A 14,520-nucleotide genomic window follows, 5' to 3' on the forward strand; every position below is an offset into this window, starting at 1 on the left:
TCCAACGATTTCAACACAGTCAAGCTCACACACACACGCACACAAAGTGGTTAGTCTGGCCAACCTTGTTGACCCACTGGCTTAGCTGTGGTTACACGCTGGACGCAAAGCACTCATTAATGATTTGAGCCTGCTCTTAACTTGTGTAAACAAACAGAGCGAGACGGCCCCCCATTACCGTAACGCCGCACGCGTGTGGCCTCCTCAATCATCCCTCTATTGATTTGTCAGCTTTTGGCTTTTTTTCTCTTTTTGAAATATTGAATTTATCTTCACTGAGACCGTGTGAAAAACCTCAGGGAGCTGTCAAGCGTGTAAAGCAGGAGCCCATTTTCACTGGAGCTCTGGTTTCACTCACAGGGATGTTTACAGTGTGGAGATCACGCAGACGTTGAATCACTTCAGCATATCCGCACATTTAATTCTGTCCTGCTGTGAATTTGTCAAAAAATGTGTGGGTCATTCAGTCAAAAAAAAAGCATTTTGGTCATGGCCACATTGGCATTTTTTTCTTGCAGTGCTTGTAATATTCTGAAAGTAGAAAAATATGTACAATTGGCACATCCAAATTTTCCAAAGGAAAAAATATGGATGTAACCTGTTTTGAACTCATAAGGCAAGACAAGGGATCATTAAAATTGAAGTTGTAGCAAACCAGTGTGAGCCAACTCAATTTTTTTATATTTGGAGTAAAGTTCTTAAAAGTATAACTCCAACCCAATGGATGCATCTAAAAGAGATAACAACAGTCCAAAAGAAAAGCAAATTAAGTTATACTAATGTTAGAGGCAAGGCCAGAGTCCAATAACGGACTAACACTACATTAGAAACCCCATTATTTAGACCAGTATACATGTTGAAAAATGTCCCACTCTAATTCTCAACAGCTCAGATTACAATTTTGTTGAAGATTTCAACAAGAAATGTGGAGCATAGATCATTGGCTTTAGCGCCAACATAAAAAAAAATATGTCGCCAGTAAACTGACTGTCGCTCGCGGGTCCTAAGTTTGACACGAACGGTGGCAAGAATCCACGCTGACGGACACTTTTTCCCCTTCTCCTTAGCGGACTGTGAGCGATTTGCAGCGTGCAGAAAAAAAAGCGTTCCACAGGCCATGCCACGGCATCACCGCAAGCCACAAAGGCGTAAAACACCACAGTGGGGTTTTACGTCTCGTGTAAAATGCCATCACAAACCGAAAGCTTCGCCCCCCCGTGCTCCCCCACCCGCACCGCCTCCAGACAGAGCTGTCTTTGCAGCGGGACGAGAAGCTAGGCTGTGTGCATGTGTGTGTCTGCCAATGTGTGTAGCTTGGCAGGCCGGCTGAGGTTTATGCTAATGTCTCGGGCGATGGGTCGTGGGCAGGCAGACCGGTCGGTGGTGGCTGTGTGGGGGTTTTCTTCGAGTTGCTGGGCATGGGTCTTTGCCTTTGAGGTCAAGTCAATAAGGGGCAGCGAGTAACTTCTTGCTTTTTCTTAACTGGCATAAATGTTGAAATATATATTCAACTAACATGCATGTCATATCTACATGCATATGTATCTATTAGGTTCAAGTGTTGGATTGAACCATTTTAGTTTTGCATGTTCGTTTCATTTGCGTACCGTTACCGTTTTGTTTGATTCGTTCCTTCATTTTCCGTACTGTTTATCCTCACCAGGGTGTGGGCGTGCTGAAGCCCATCCTAACCAACCGTGGGGGACACCCTGAATTAGATTTCGATTGTTCAACAATTTAGAGCAGTAATGTCTAAACATTTTTGTCTAAAGAGCTACTTTTCAAGTCGCCAACCTCCCACGATCCACCTGTCCAGTTCAACATCGTAAGCTCCACATATCATTTTCAGCCTGCATTAACTACCCTTGTTGTCACACAGCCATTCGACAAGACATCACAAAACTGCCCTCTCTCAAACACACACACACACACGATGAGCAATAGCCATACCTGACCTTCATATGAACCAAACTGAAAAATAGTCCAGATAAAAAACAGATAGGTCTCTGTTTGAAAATGTCAGTAAATCATTCTGAAACCCTGACAAGAGGTTCTGAACATGCTCCTCATAACGTCCACTGTCAAGATGTGTAACACCTATACCTTAACCTTGTAGTTCTGCATGCATGTGAGGGAAGTTGCACAGTTTACCAAGGTGCAGCCTGTTTGACACCTTAAAACCTCCAGACTACTGAGGGACTGTGTGGTAACCTCAGTCTCAGTCTGCAGAAGGTCCCCACCTTGTGGACTTCCTGTGTGTGGCTCCAGTTTCTTACCTAGGTCTACAATGTCTTGTGTGTCTTGTGTGTCTTGTGTCTGTCTTGCTACTGCAACCAAGAAATTTCCCCAATACGGGATGAAATAAAGTTCTAACCTAATCAGCTTTATCTTGCTATTAAACATGCTCACTGAACTCATCATGTTGACTACATCTTCAGCCTCACCCAGCAGCCCACTAAATTCAATTGGTTGTGTTCACTGGTGAGATCAGTGAGGAAAGCTAAATCTAAAAGCCGCTGCTGGTCCTCAAGCTTTGTGAAATCATCCTTGTGTTTTGAAAGCCTCAGAAAGTCCTTGATTTCAGGCAACAGCCCACGAAATCTGTACAAAAATCTACCTCTGCTTAACCACCTAACATCCGTGTGAAGTAGCAGGTCTGTGCTCTCAGCATCACTTTCCTCCAAGTGACCACGGAAAAGTCTTCTCTGCAGCTTCCTGGCTCCAACTGAACACACAATTTTCATCGCTACATCCCTCACTTCTTTCATATTTAACATCTTTCCACACAACACTTGCTGGTGAATTACACAATGATAGTTCAGGATATCCAGGAAAGATTCACTTTCTTTGCACAGTCCAATGAACCTAAATGCGGCACACCATAGACATCGCACCATCAAATGTGAAGAGCGGCAGTTTTGTCCCGCTAACAAATCCCATGAAAGTGTTCAAAATATCCTCACCAAGGTGTGTCCTTAAAATAGTGAGTAGCTCGTCTTTAAAAGGCAATTCACTGCCTCAAGAAAGGGTCCACTCACAATATCGCCATCGGTTTGGAAAGTATTAAAAAAAATGTTTCCTACACACCTCGCGGTCTATTGGTTAGGCACTTAGAGTGTCCAATCAGTTTACCATCCATGTTTTCGGGATGTGGAAGGAAACCGGAGTACCCAGAGAAAACCTATGCAGGTACGAGAACAAATAAATTGCTGTTTGATGCATCTATTAAATGGAATGCAAATCAAATCACATTTTTTGTTCGAAAAATCACAATTAGTTTTTTACTCTCTTTTTTGCTATTTAACAGGATTGCTGTCCTGAAAAAAAGTGACATTATGTCTGTTCAGTATTCCCAAGAGATATTTTCTTTTGGGTTTTTTTCTATTGACAGGCAATTCAATGATTGTCTCGAGTTTAAAAATATTCAATAAGAGTGCAAAAATCGGGATCGGAGGAAGCAAACCGCATTTCTTTCTATTCTTTCAAACAAAGAACATAAGAATATTTCTATCCATCCATCTTTCTATCTATTAAATCATAAATACATGCACACATAGCAGATGGCTTCTATCTATGAAATCATAAATACATGCACAAAGCAGTTGGCTGTCTTTCCATTCCTACTCACAGAGAAAAACTACTAAAATACATAAAAAAAATTGTGTATCTGGTATAAAACATGTTTGCGCAAATACATATGTATTCTGTTCATTTAAATAGAAACCATGAAAACTCGAGTCTTGAAAAAGCCTACTCAGAGAGCTAAAAATTGTTGGAGTTAATCGCAAGTGTTTGAAATCTTGACGTTAATCACATTACAATCTGAAACTTTGATAAAAATGTGACATATATCACATTAAACCACAAATTTATCAAGGTGAAGTGACACATTTTTGTTTGTTGTACATTATTTACTTCTCAATTGTAGCCGCTTAGTGTTGGCCTGGTTAAAGAAAAAAGAGGAAAAAAAGCACAACAACCTTTCTTCTGCTTCAGGTTTCCCTAAAAAGAAGCAGAACTGGATTTAAAGTACTCTCCCGTTGAGACGTGAGCACAGCTCTGCCAAGCTGGAATCATTTCATCTTAGAAACATATTTCACAGGCAAAATGTGCATTGGCAGATATTTCCTGTCTGAAAAATAATGATTTAATGTACCTGCACTCTAGACTGAGTCTGGACAACACGCTTTTGTCCTGCTTTGGACCTCCCCGACTCGCTGACTCCAGCAGCCTGACATTTATGGTTAACATTAAAAAAAAAAAGCTTAGTTGTAAATAAGGAAGTGGGCCCAGAAGCCGCTTTGAGGAGGCGGAGGAGGATGATCATATATCACGCAGCCGAGTAGCAAGACTGACAAATCTCTGAGGTGCTTTCGGATGAAATAAATGGCAAAAAATGTTTGGCTAACCCTGAACACCGGTTAGGTAATGTGCAGGATGTGCGCATTTTCGAAGGTGGATGCACACTTTCCAGCGTGCATGTACGTAACTGAGAAAGAATGTGGAGAAACCTAACCTGTTCATAGTGTCCCAAGTTGGAAATGTTTGAATAAGACATTCAATATTGAATTCATCATGACAGTACCTTTCAATAAAAGCGTCACAATTTAAACACCTCGCCATCGCTCCTATAAATGTTATTTTCTTATTCCCTTAGACGCCATATGTGTTAACACAGTAGGGTAATATATTGACTTGGTCCCAATTGTAAATCTGGCCATCCCTCGATCCATCAATTTTCAACACTACTTCTTATCCTTGTCAGGATCACAGGATTCTGGAGCCTATCCTCGTTGACCTCGTTGACCAAAAGGTGGACTACACCCTTAAACTGGTTGTCAGTCATTTCAGCACACACAGAGTCAGACAACCGTAGTCACACTGCCACTAAATGGGACTTACAGGTGAAACACACGGGAGGCAACGTCGCTCGTATTCAATTTATGGAATTAGCGCAATGAGAAGAATATCACCTACTCCCTCGCGGCTAAGCAACACGCGACAAATACTCCATGTGCATTTGAAAGAATACGAGCTCATGCGAGCATAGAAAAATCGTTGGTATTCTCCATTGAGTATCCTAGTTGAATCAAGGATTACAGTAATCCCTTGATTATCACGTCTTCACTTATCGCAAATTCGCTACTTCACAATTTTTTTCCACTATTAATTATTACTATTTTTAAGTTCATAAAAATGTGAAAATCCACGCTGAAAGTCGTAAGAGGAAGCCACTCTTGCGACTAGGACTCAGCACTGAAGAGAAAAAAAAAGTTGTAATAGGGTTGACCCTACTTTGCGATTTTTCAATTATCGCGGCCATGTCTGGTCTACATTAACCACGATATTCGAGGGATTACTGTATTACTATTTTTTTTAATCCAGCTAAATTTGAAATAATATCTGTTATTTTCCACAAAACCTTCTGCCTCTGCATAGTTTTGATTAAAAAAAGACATTAATTCCTTTCAAATTCATAGCCAATCAGGGAGAAGCTAGGACGCACAGGCAGAGGCATGGAGCATGTCGTTGTCGTTTGCCGTGCAGTTGCGTCTATGTTGGATTGGCCGGTGATTTTGCCGCCTGTGGCGAGATTAGGTGAACCCACTACTGTACCCCAAGGCGGTTTCTTAATCTGTCACATTGGGAGTCATTTCAAGGATTTGGTCATTTGTGACAAGTCATGTTTGAACCCGGTTTTGAGTTTTTTTGTTTGACTTGGCGTTGGGCATTCAAACAAGTAAGAGCCCTACAGCAAACAAATTGTGAACATTGATTAAGTCATGTTGCGAGTAGGGGGCAATTAATGACATTAAAAGAGAATGGGAAGAAAAAAATCAAATTCAACAAACATTGTGATTTATGTGACCCCTAGTTTTAGTATAATGTACACGATAGTTTTAAAATAACTTAGTAAGATGCAGTAATAATAGTTATTCTACACAGGGATTAAGATGCAATATGCATTTTCAAAAACGCCATCTAAATGAGGTCAACAAGCACGAGTATGTTACAGCACACTACAGGCAGAAGTAGAGCGTGGATACCCTCTACTGCACATGTGTCAAAGTGGCGGCCCGGGGGCCAAATCTGGCCCGCTGCATCATTTTGTGTGGCCCGGGAAAGTAAATCATGAGTGCTGACTTTCTGTTTTAGGATCAAATTAAAATGAAGAGTATAGATGTATATTAAATTTCCTGATTTTCCCCCTTTTAAATCAATAATTGTAATTTTTTAATCAAATTTTTCTGTGTTTTTAGTTCAAAAATCATTTTGTAAAATCTAAAAAGATATAAAAAAAGCTAAAATAAACATTGTTTTAGATCTATAAAAAACTGAATATTCAGGGATTTTAATCCAGTTCTTTTAATCAATTTATAAAAAGTCTATCTAAGTTTGTCTAAAATGGTCCGGCCCACATGAAATCGAGTTGACGTTAACGCGGCCCGCGAACCAACCCGAGTCTGACACCCCTGCTCTACTGGGTAACTCTTGCCCAGGTGCCCAGGAATCTAAACCTGAAAGCTGCTACCATATCCACCTTGTCCCCAACAATGGCCCCTAGTCGGGCATCAGACTAACAGTTAGTCCACCTCTGCTCTTTAAGTCAGCAATGAGTTGTGTCCTTATCATTATGTTTTTCTAACATAGTGTTCAGTATTTGGCCAATAAGGACGATTCCAATTCTGATATCTGGTAAAACTTGACAACTGTGTCATTCTATTTCAAAACCTCACTGTGATCTATGTTGTTGTCTTCTTGTAAGCGCAGTGGTTTTTGGACAGGTTTACTATGTTCTGGCATCTTTATTTTAGTGTTGTGGTGTTTTGCTTATTTTTAGTACATGTTGCTTGTTGTTGTTGTGTTTGACTGTGGTGTAATGCTGTTTTACTGTTTTGTGTTTTATTGTGTTATTTTACAGCGCGTGTTCCCATGGTTGAAAATCACCAACCTCTTGAGTCATAGGAGCCAGGAAAAGCCGAAGCCGAGGAGGGCGCGCGGAGCATTCCAGCGGTGACAGTTACGATTGGTCGTCGTGAGTGATGAGCCCAAAACTCTTCCAGCTGCCCACAATGCATGTCTGTACCGCGCCGGCGGTCCAATCATCCCGAGCGAGAGCCCTGAAAATTGCCGTTAAAAAGCCATTAGGAGTGGGCCGGAGCAATTGTGAAAACGTCGTTTTTCAGCTGAGGTTTTCCAGGATAATAAACCCCCGACTTCTGGTGTCAACAAATCGCAGAGTGAGTCCGAGCTTCACCCGCGCTGTCAAATATTACGTACCCCCTGGAACATAAAAAGTTATACACCTCAGCCTCGTGTTCACCGTTACATACGGTTAAAAAAAAAAGAAAAAAAGTTTAGTCATAACAGGCCTTTGGCCTTGGTCGAAATGGATTTATACAAGCACGTTATGCACAGCACGACCACCGGGAATCGCTTGAACTTTTTATTTGCCGAATGAAAAAGGTTGGCGCGTGGCCCCTGATTGACAATTATCAGTAGAATCTATTTTTGAGTGTCTTATGAGGGATTTTTTATTCCGCCTCTCAGATCTGAGTGTAAAATGCCTGGCAATTGTACCTGTTAAAATTGTTTAATATCTACAATTTTGGATCACTGGAACTGACAGTCACAAGATGCGATGCTTTGTTAGCAATAGCCGTTGTGCCTTCACTGTGCCGATTAATACCTTATTCTGTTGCTCATAATATTTTGTGTTTCTTTCCTCCAGTTTCTCTGACCTCCCCCCCTCCACCACCACCGTCATATGAACATAGTTTGGGAGTTGTTTTTTTTTCCCTCTTCTACACACACTTTCCTTTGACTTATCTAAGAAATCAGGGCACTGATAGCAACCTGGCAGACTCGTCGCCTGTCTTCTCCGATATATGTCACTGAATTTTTTTCTGATGTTTTCGGGTGGGTTGTAGCTGAAAAGATTAATTCCATGTGTATTTCTGGAACAATTGGCCAAAAAAGATGATGTTGATCTTGAGGCCCCCCCAATCGCAGGGCACAAGGAGACAAACAACCATTCACGCTCACACTCATACCTAGAGGCAATTTAGAGTGTCCAATCAGCCTACCAGGCATGTCTTTGGAATGTGGGAGGAAACCGGAGTACCCGGAGAAAACCCACGCAGGCCCGGGGAGAACATGCAAACTACACACAGGTGGACCGACCTGGATTTAAAGCCAGGTCTCCCACTGTGAGGCCGACACGCTAACCACTCATACACTGGGCCGCCCCCAAAATGATGCCTTCTGCCTAATTGTCACTCCCGTGTTCCAATTAATGATAACATAAAAATATTATGCTGGTTTCAACTTCATTCTTGCTATGTGCAGTTACTTTTAAACACTTATTTGTGCAACACACACTTCAGATGAACAAAAAAGGGCAATCACTTGAACATAGCTAAATGGCCAGTGTCCCAGTCCAAACTGTGACGCACATGGCTACTTTGCACGTAGGACGCCTTCACCCGAAAGTTGTTGATGACATAAGAGGGTGGAGCGACATAGGGGAACAAGCAGCCAAAATCAAGGCGCCAGATTGATGCAATGGGTTCAGGGGAGCAGATGAATGGGGCGCAGCATTGGATACTCTTTCTGAATGCAATTTAGCATGCATCACACACAAGTAGCTTTCCTGGCTCCAGTTTCATAGACCAGTGTTTCCCAACCAGTGTGCCGCACATCGTCACACATCGTGATAATCCAAGAGAGAAATTTCAATATTAAGAGATTAAATTCTAACTAGTACGGGTTAAAATTGAAATAGGAAATCATCGATTGTACTATAACAAGATAAAAATCGTAATATTATGAGATTAAAGTCATTTTATTTTTATGTAAAGTAAACCGGAAGTTCTTTGGTTTTCCGGGCTTCAACTTTTGTCGACATTAAGTCTGTTTGAGCACAAAACAGCTCTTTGCGTAATGTTAGGTGGTTGAAGTAATATTGGGAGGGAAAAAAAGTCGTAATGTTACAAGATTTAAGTCATTTTCCTGTTTTAACGGTAGGTGAAACAGAAGTTGTTTGGTTTCAGGGGCACATTACTTTTTGCGTAATATTGGGAGAAAAAGTCAAAATTAAAATAAGGTTTAAAAAAAGTTGCATTAATTATTTTAACACAAGTCGAACTGAAAGCTGATGTCTGCAGACATCAACTTTGATGACGTTAGATCGGTGTGGGGAAAAAAATAGATTTTCGAATCATTTGGGCGGGTTATTTAATTCATGTTAATAAAACTTTGATGAGAATGGCTTTATAATGTTAATTTAGGCAACATAGTTTTAAATTAAAAGATTTTCAGATAGTGGTGTGCCTTGAGATTTTTTCAATGCAAAACGTGTGCCGCAGTTCAAAAAAGGTTGGGAAACATTGTCATACACTACCGTCTGCCAGGAAATGAACTTTTTTCCAAGGTAAAATATTTGATGCAAACCCAAACACACACAATAACAAAATCATTGAAAACAGAGGGAAACTGCACTACAGACAGTGGGGGGCCTGGTGGTGGGCTCCACCATGTAGTCATCCCCCAAATTGAATTATGGTAGGTGGCAACATCGTGAATCTCACAAGTCATTTAGCATTCCAGCATCTGGCCTGCATCCATTCACCTATTCTATCCATTCTCCTGCCAATATTTGATGGATTTTCCTGATCAAGTTATTCCAGCCAGTTCAAAAACTTATAAAGTGCATGTAGTGTAGCTAGAGCAACAACATGAGGAAACATTTCCAACAGGGTTTATTCTTGAAAAGCCAAGAGGAACGAGAGGAATCGCCTGAGTGTGTGGGATGGTGCACGACCACGCCGAAAGCTTGTGAGAATTAAGGAGTTGTTTACAGGGAGGAAACTCAAAGTTCTGCAGAACGTAAAAATGTCCTCATTCTTTGACTTGTGCGAAATAGGAATAGGATGTTTGGTGAACATGTCAACAACCACAAAAACACTCATTAACTTTTTGGGATGTTCTAAGTGTATTAAGAGACTTTACATTGCTGATTTTGACTTCAGTCTTGTAAAATTCTCTTAATTTCATAAAGTGATGTTATTTTTTCATGGAAAGAAAAGGGAATATTTTGGGAAACATTTGACTCGGTCTTATTTTCCTTTTTTCCCATGAGAAAAATATGGATTTATTTTTAAAATGCCAATTTTGGAGGGGAGGACTTATGCCATTTCTCCCAACAATCACAAAGATGTGACTTTTTCATAACAATAATTTCTTTATTTACGTAACATTCTGATTTCAAGTTGAGCAAAATATAACATATATTTTCGTAAAACAAATTCAAGGAAAGGCTGATATAGATATGCATATACACATACACTATACGTGTAGCTATACATACAACAACTATTACTACTACTATGACTACTACTACAACTACTACACTTTCGTCTTGTCCTTTGAGTTCGAACTCTGACTTTATTTGTATTGAATGTTGAATGTTTGGAGAAAAACAACCTTTTTCATTCATTTTCTGTACCACTTATCCTCACAGGGGTCACAGGGGAGCTGGAGCCTATTCTAAGGGCAGCAACTGCAAAATTTGTTGAATTTTTTATATGTACTAACAATTTTAATCATTTATGTTAAAACAAAAAAGGCTTCGAAAATAATTTTATTTTACACGCATATTCTTATAGTTATTGCTGATTATCTTTAAATACACCTTTCCTATAAGACACACTGACACCACTGTTCTCCAAATAAAAATGAACCTGACTACTGCTTTTTAATTGGCTTTTCAGACATTGAACAGGTTTGCGTAATATTGTGACTGTAGTGGGCAGCACATGTTTTGAATACAATCAAAATATTAGTGCAAAAAAAGGTGGAAAAGGATTCAGCAAGTGTGAGATTTTGAAAGCAAAAGATAGTGTGGGCGATAAAACCAAAAAAGAAGGCTAAAGGCAAAGTTCCCATTGAAGCTGTTTCATGGGGGTCATAAGCATAAATCATTCATAAGTTGAGTAAATGTACTGCCAGCTCCCAGTCCGCACAAAGTTACAATCCAACTGTAGTTAAATTTAAACTGCCAATTTATCAAGAGGATTCACCTCTAACAGAATGTTGCGTTAAGTATTCCACAAGTTGTCTTTGCTTTGCGTTTGGTTTTATACACTGGTAAACCATCCCAGGAGTGGCCGGCAGGCAGGCAAAAATGACCACAATAGCACAGCCGCGACTCATCAGCGTAACCCAGGACAACATTTAAAGAATTGCAAACCTACGTCAGAACCATGATTTCCGCTCTTAACAAGAAAATCCTGGGTTAGCGGCCTCCAAGAAATGGTGGAACACACCCTCGACTGGATGCCAGTCAGTTCACACACACAATCACACCACCATTAAGTAGGAATCGATCCCACACTGCCTGCACCAAAGTCAGACGAAAGAATCACTACACCATTGGGTGGCCTAAACCAAGCAGTCATAGGAAAATGACGCACAAATAATAATCATGAAAATTTGAAATTGGGGCCTGATGAATACCTTTCTCTGCCCAGTACAGTGGTACCTCGACATACGAGTGCCCCGACATACGAGCAATTTCAGATACAAGTAAAATTTCGGGCAAATATTTATCTTGAGATACGAGACAAATTTTGATATACGAGCATACCACGGACGCGAGAGGCTGCTCATAAGAACATCATGGGCACTGTCTCTTTCCCCGCAACTCCCTCATGTAATGTCTCTGGTCGCAACTCCCTCGTGTAATGTCTCCACAAGCACTGGGCTGAGCGTTGCATTTTTTCAGTGTTTTTTTTTCCCCGTTAGCCTGATAGCTCCCCTTGGCGGAGCGATCGCTAATACAAGACTACTTCTCGTTGGCAAGTGGTCATGCGTTATCCTATTGTGTGCATCATTTTCGGAATATTTTGGAGGGAAGACAAAAGCAAACAACCCTCGATAGGTTGCATCTGAAAGTCATGGTGGAAGCGGGGCAAATAGAGCCAATCCGGGAGAAGAAAGGTATAACATTTTAAACCATAATTAGAATTAAGTTTAGTGTAAGGTTAGATAACATTTATTTTTGAGTGTGTCGGCATCGTAATCCAAGTTCATTTAAATTTGTTTATGTTATGTTACGAGCGCGTTGCTGTGCAAAAAGTACCCCCTCCTGTCCCCCACTCTCTCTTTTCGTCTCGCTCTCCCCTCCGCGAAATCCGTCTAATTTTAGTAATATTAAACACATTTCAGTACTATTAAACCACTAGTTATTTGTTACTTTGTTAATAGATGGCGAATTAGAACAAATAAAAATGTTTTTCCAATCCAATATCCTGTTTTTGGTGATTTTTCAGAGGGTTGGAACAAATTAATTTGTCTTTAGTTCATTTCTATTAACAACGTTCATTTGAGTTACGAGTAAATCGACATACGAGCTCAGTCTCGGAACGAATTAAGCTCGTATCTCGAGGTACCACTGTACTGCATATTCACCAAGAGGGTCAAAAGGACCACATTGTTAAGTGACCTTCAAAATGAGCATTTCAAAAACATTAGCAAAATATGTGTTAGTTATATTAATGTAAAGACACATGAAGCAGGTGGCTGTCACCATGACAGACCAAACAAAACAACACATCACTTGGCATGCAGTCAACTGGGGAAGCACGGCAAAATTCCTTTTTTCCTACCCCCCTCCCCCATTAGGCAGTCCAAAGCTCATGTGAAGTGACCAGGACCGCTGAGCTTATAAAAAAAAAAAAATCACTGTAATATTCTTTTTCTTCTTACGTTTGAGGTCTCGACTCTCAAGACAGTGTTTTTCATAAAATCGGAGACTGGTTGACGCCTAGCGCGAGGCGAGCATCTCCCTTCCTGATGGGAGCTGATGTCACTGTCACACTTTGCACACTTATGGGAGTGCCCACCATCATAAATCAGTATTCACGTCATGATGGGCAAGATGCATTCATTTTTTGGTTAAGAATCTTAAGCATTTTGTTCTAGGTTATACATAAAAAATACTATACTTCATTCTCTAAAGTCGAAATTTGATATTTAAATTACAACCTCATTAAATGTCATTATACTTGTATAATGACAATAAATGCAATTCAATTCAATTCACGAGTTCATCATTTTTTCCTACAAAGATTAACCCTTGGTTTTAAGATATTGATTTTAACAATAGTCGGCAATACATTTTATGAATAGTCAAAAATCCAGAAAATATAATGATACCAAAATAAAAATATTAAATTATTTTATTTTAAAAACATATCACAATTGAGTAATGTAATTTACTTAAACACTATATTCAGTCCAGTAGCAGTTATTTTATTTGAGACTTTTAATCATTACATCGTAGAAGATAGTAAAGTTTGAATGAATTTTGTTATATATATCATGAATGAGAACAATCTTAATCGATTTTTTATTTGAAATTACCTTTTTTTCCCTACATAATATCCTTTTAAAATCATTTTATTACCCCTTATGACTGAATTGCGTCTCCTAAAATTCTGACAAAATCATAACTGATTTTATTAGTCTGTCGTGATGCCAAAGTCTATTTCGCTGGGCTGGAGACCAGTTGGCCAACTAAAGTGTAGCTTGAGTGTCCACTTATTGGATCATCATGGAGTCACGGTAACTCTTCTATTTCTTGGGAGATGTTTCCCTGCAATGTTCCTGAGACATTTCAGATTCGTCACCGAGACTATTCTGTCTCACTGGGGAAAAATCTCTGCGACATCGTCGAGACCTGCTGGAGTCATGGATGCCAAGGAGACATTAGCTGGGTTTCCATTACCCTCTGCAATGCACAAAACGCAAATTGCCCAACAACAAAGTGGAAATTCATTCATTCCTCTTCTGTGCTATCCCAGCCAACCACGGGCAGTTTGCGGGAGACTCCCTGAATTGGTTGCCAGTCAATCACAGGGCATAAGGAACCAAACAATATTCATGCACGCACTCATACCTAGGAAAAAAAATGGTGTGTTCAACCAACCTAACGTGCATTTTTTGGAGACGTGGGAGGAAACCGGAGTACCCATAAAAAACCCACACAGGCACAGAGAAAACATGCAATCTCCATACTGGAAGGCCGGAGGCCAGGGTTGAAATACTGATCTCACAATGCCAGGCAGACGTGCTAACCTATTAAGTATTGGGCTGATGTACTATAGTGTTAATTCAAACTGAAATTTTGAGAAAAAAATTTAAAGTGCATGGGAAATACTAATTTCAAAATAAAGTGACATGTGACGAGTCACAGGGTACTTCTCCTTAATTTTTTTCTGGCTAAACATGGCATGTCAGGAGCAAATAGAAAAGAAAACTGGGTAACAGATATGACAAACCATGGTATTTTCTCCAAAGTAAAGGGAAAGGTTGGAAGCAGTTCTACGTAGCAGCATGTCTTTTGGACAAAAAATCGGAGATGCAAAAGCCTGCGCGGCCGAGCGCTACACATCAGTGAGCATCTCTTTATTTTAATCTAATTCCACATGATCAAGTGGATATCCATCACAGGGAGTT

The 14,520-nt window shown here is 40.1% G+C and overlaps 1 long non-coding RNA gene across 2 annotated transcripts in view; it reads right to left on the reverse strand.

Moving 5' to 3' along the window:
- The window catches only part of LOC144071395 (uncharacterized), a 71,812-nt gene that overhangs the window by 20,996 nt on the left and 36,296 nt on the right, over positions 1–14,520 (reverse strand). For both annotated transcript variants that reach the window (XR_013299626.1, XR_013299625.1), the window contains exon 3: positions 6,953–7,121. This is a non-coding gene — a long non-coding RNA (uncharacterized LOC144071395). The remainder of the gene's footprint in view (positions 1–6,952; positions 7,122–14,520) is intronic.

The sequence above is a fragment of the Stigmatopora argus genome, chromosome 3 (assembly GCF_051989625.1).
Source record: "Stigmatopora argus isolate UIUO_Sarg chromosome 3, RoL_Sarg_1.0, whole genome shotgun sequence".
In the NCBI taxonomy this organism is placed as follows: Eukaryota; Metazoa; Chordata; class Actinopteri; order Syngnathiformes; family Syngnathidae; genus Stigmatopora; species Stigmatopora argus.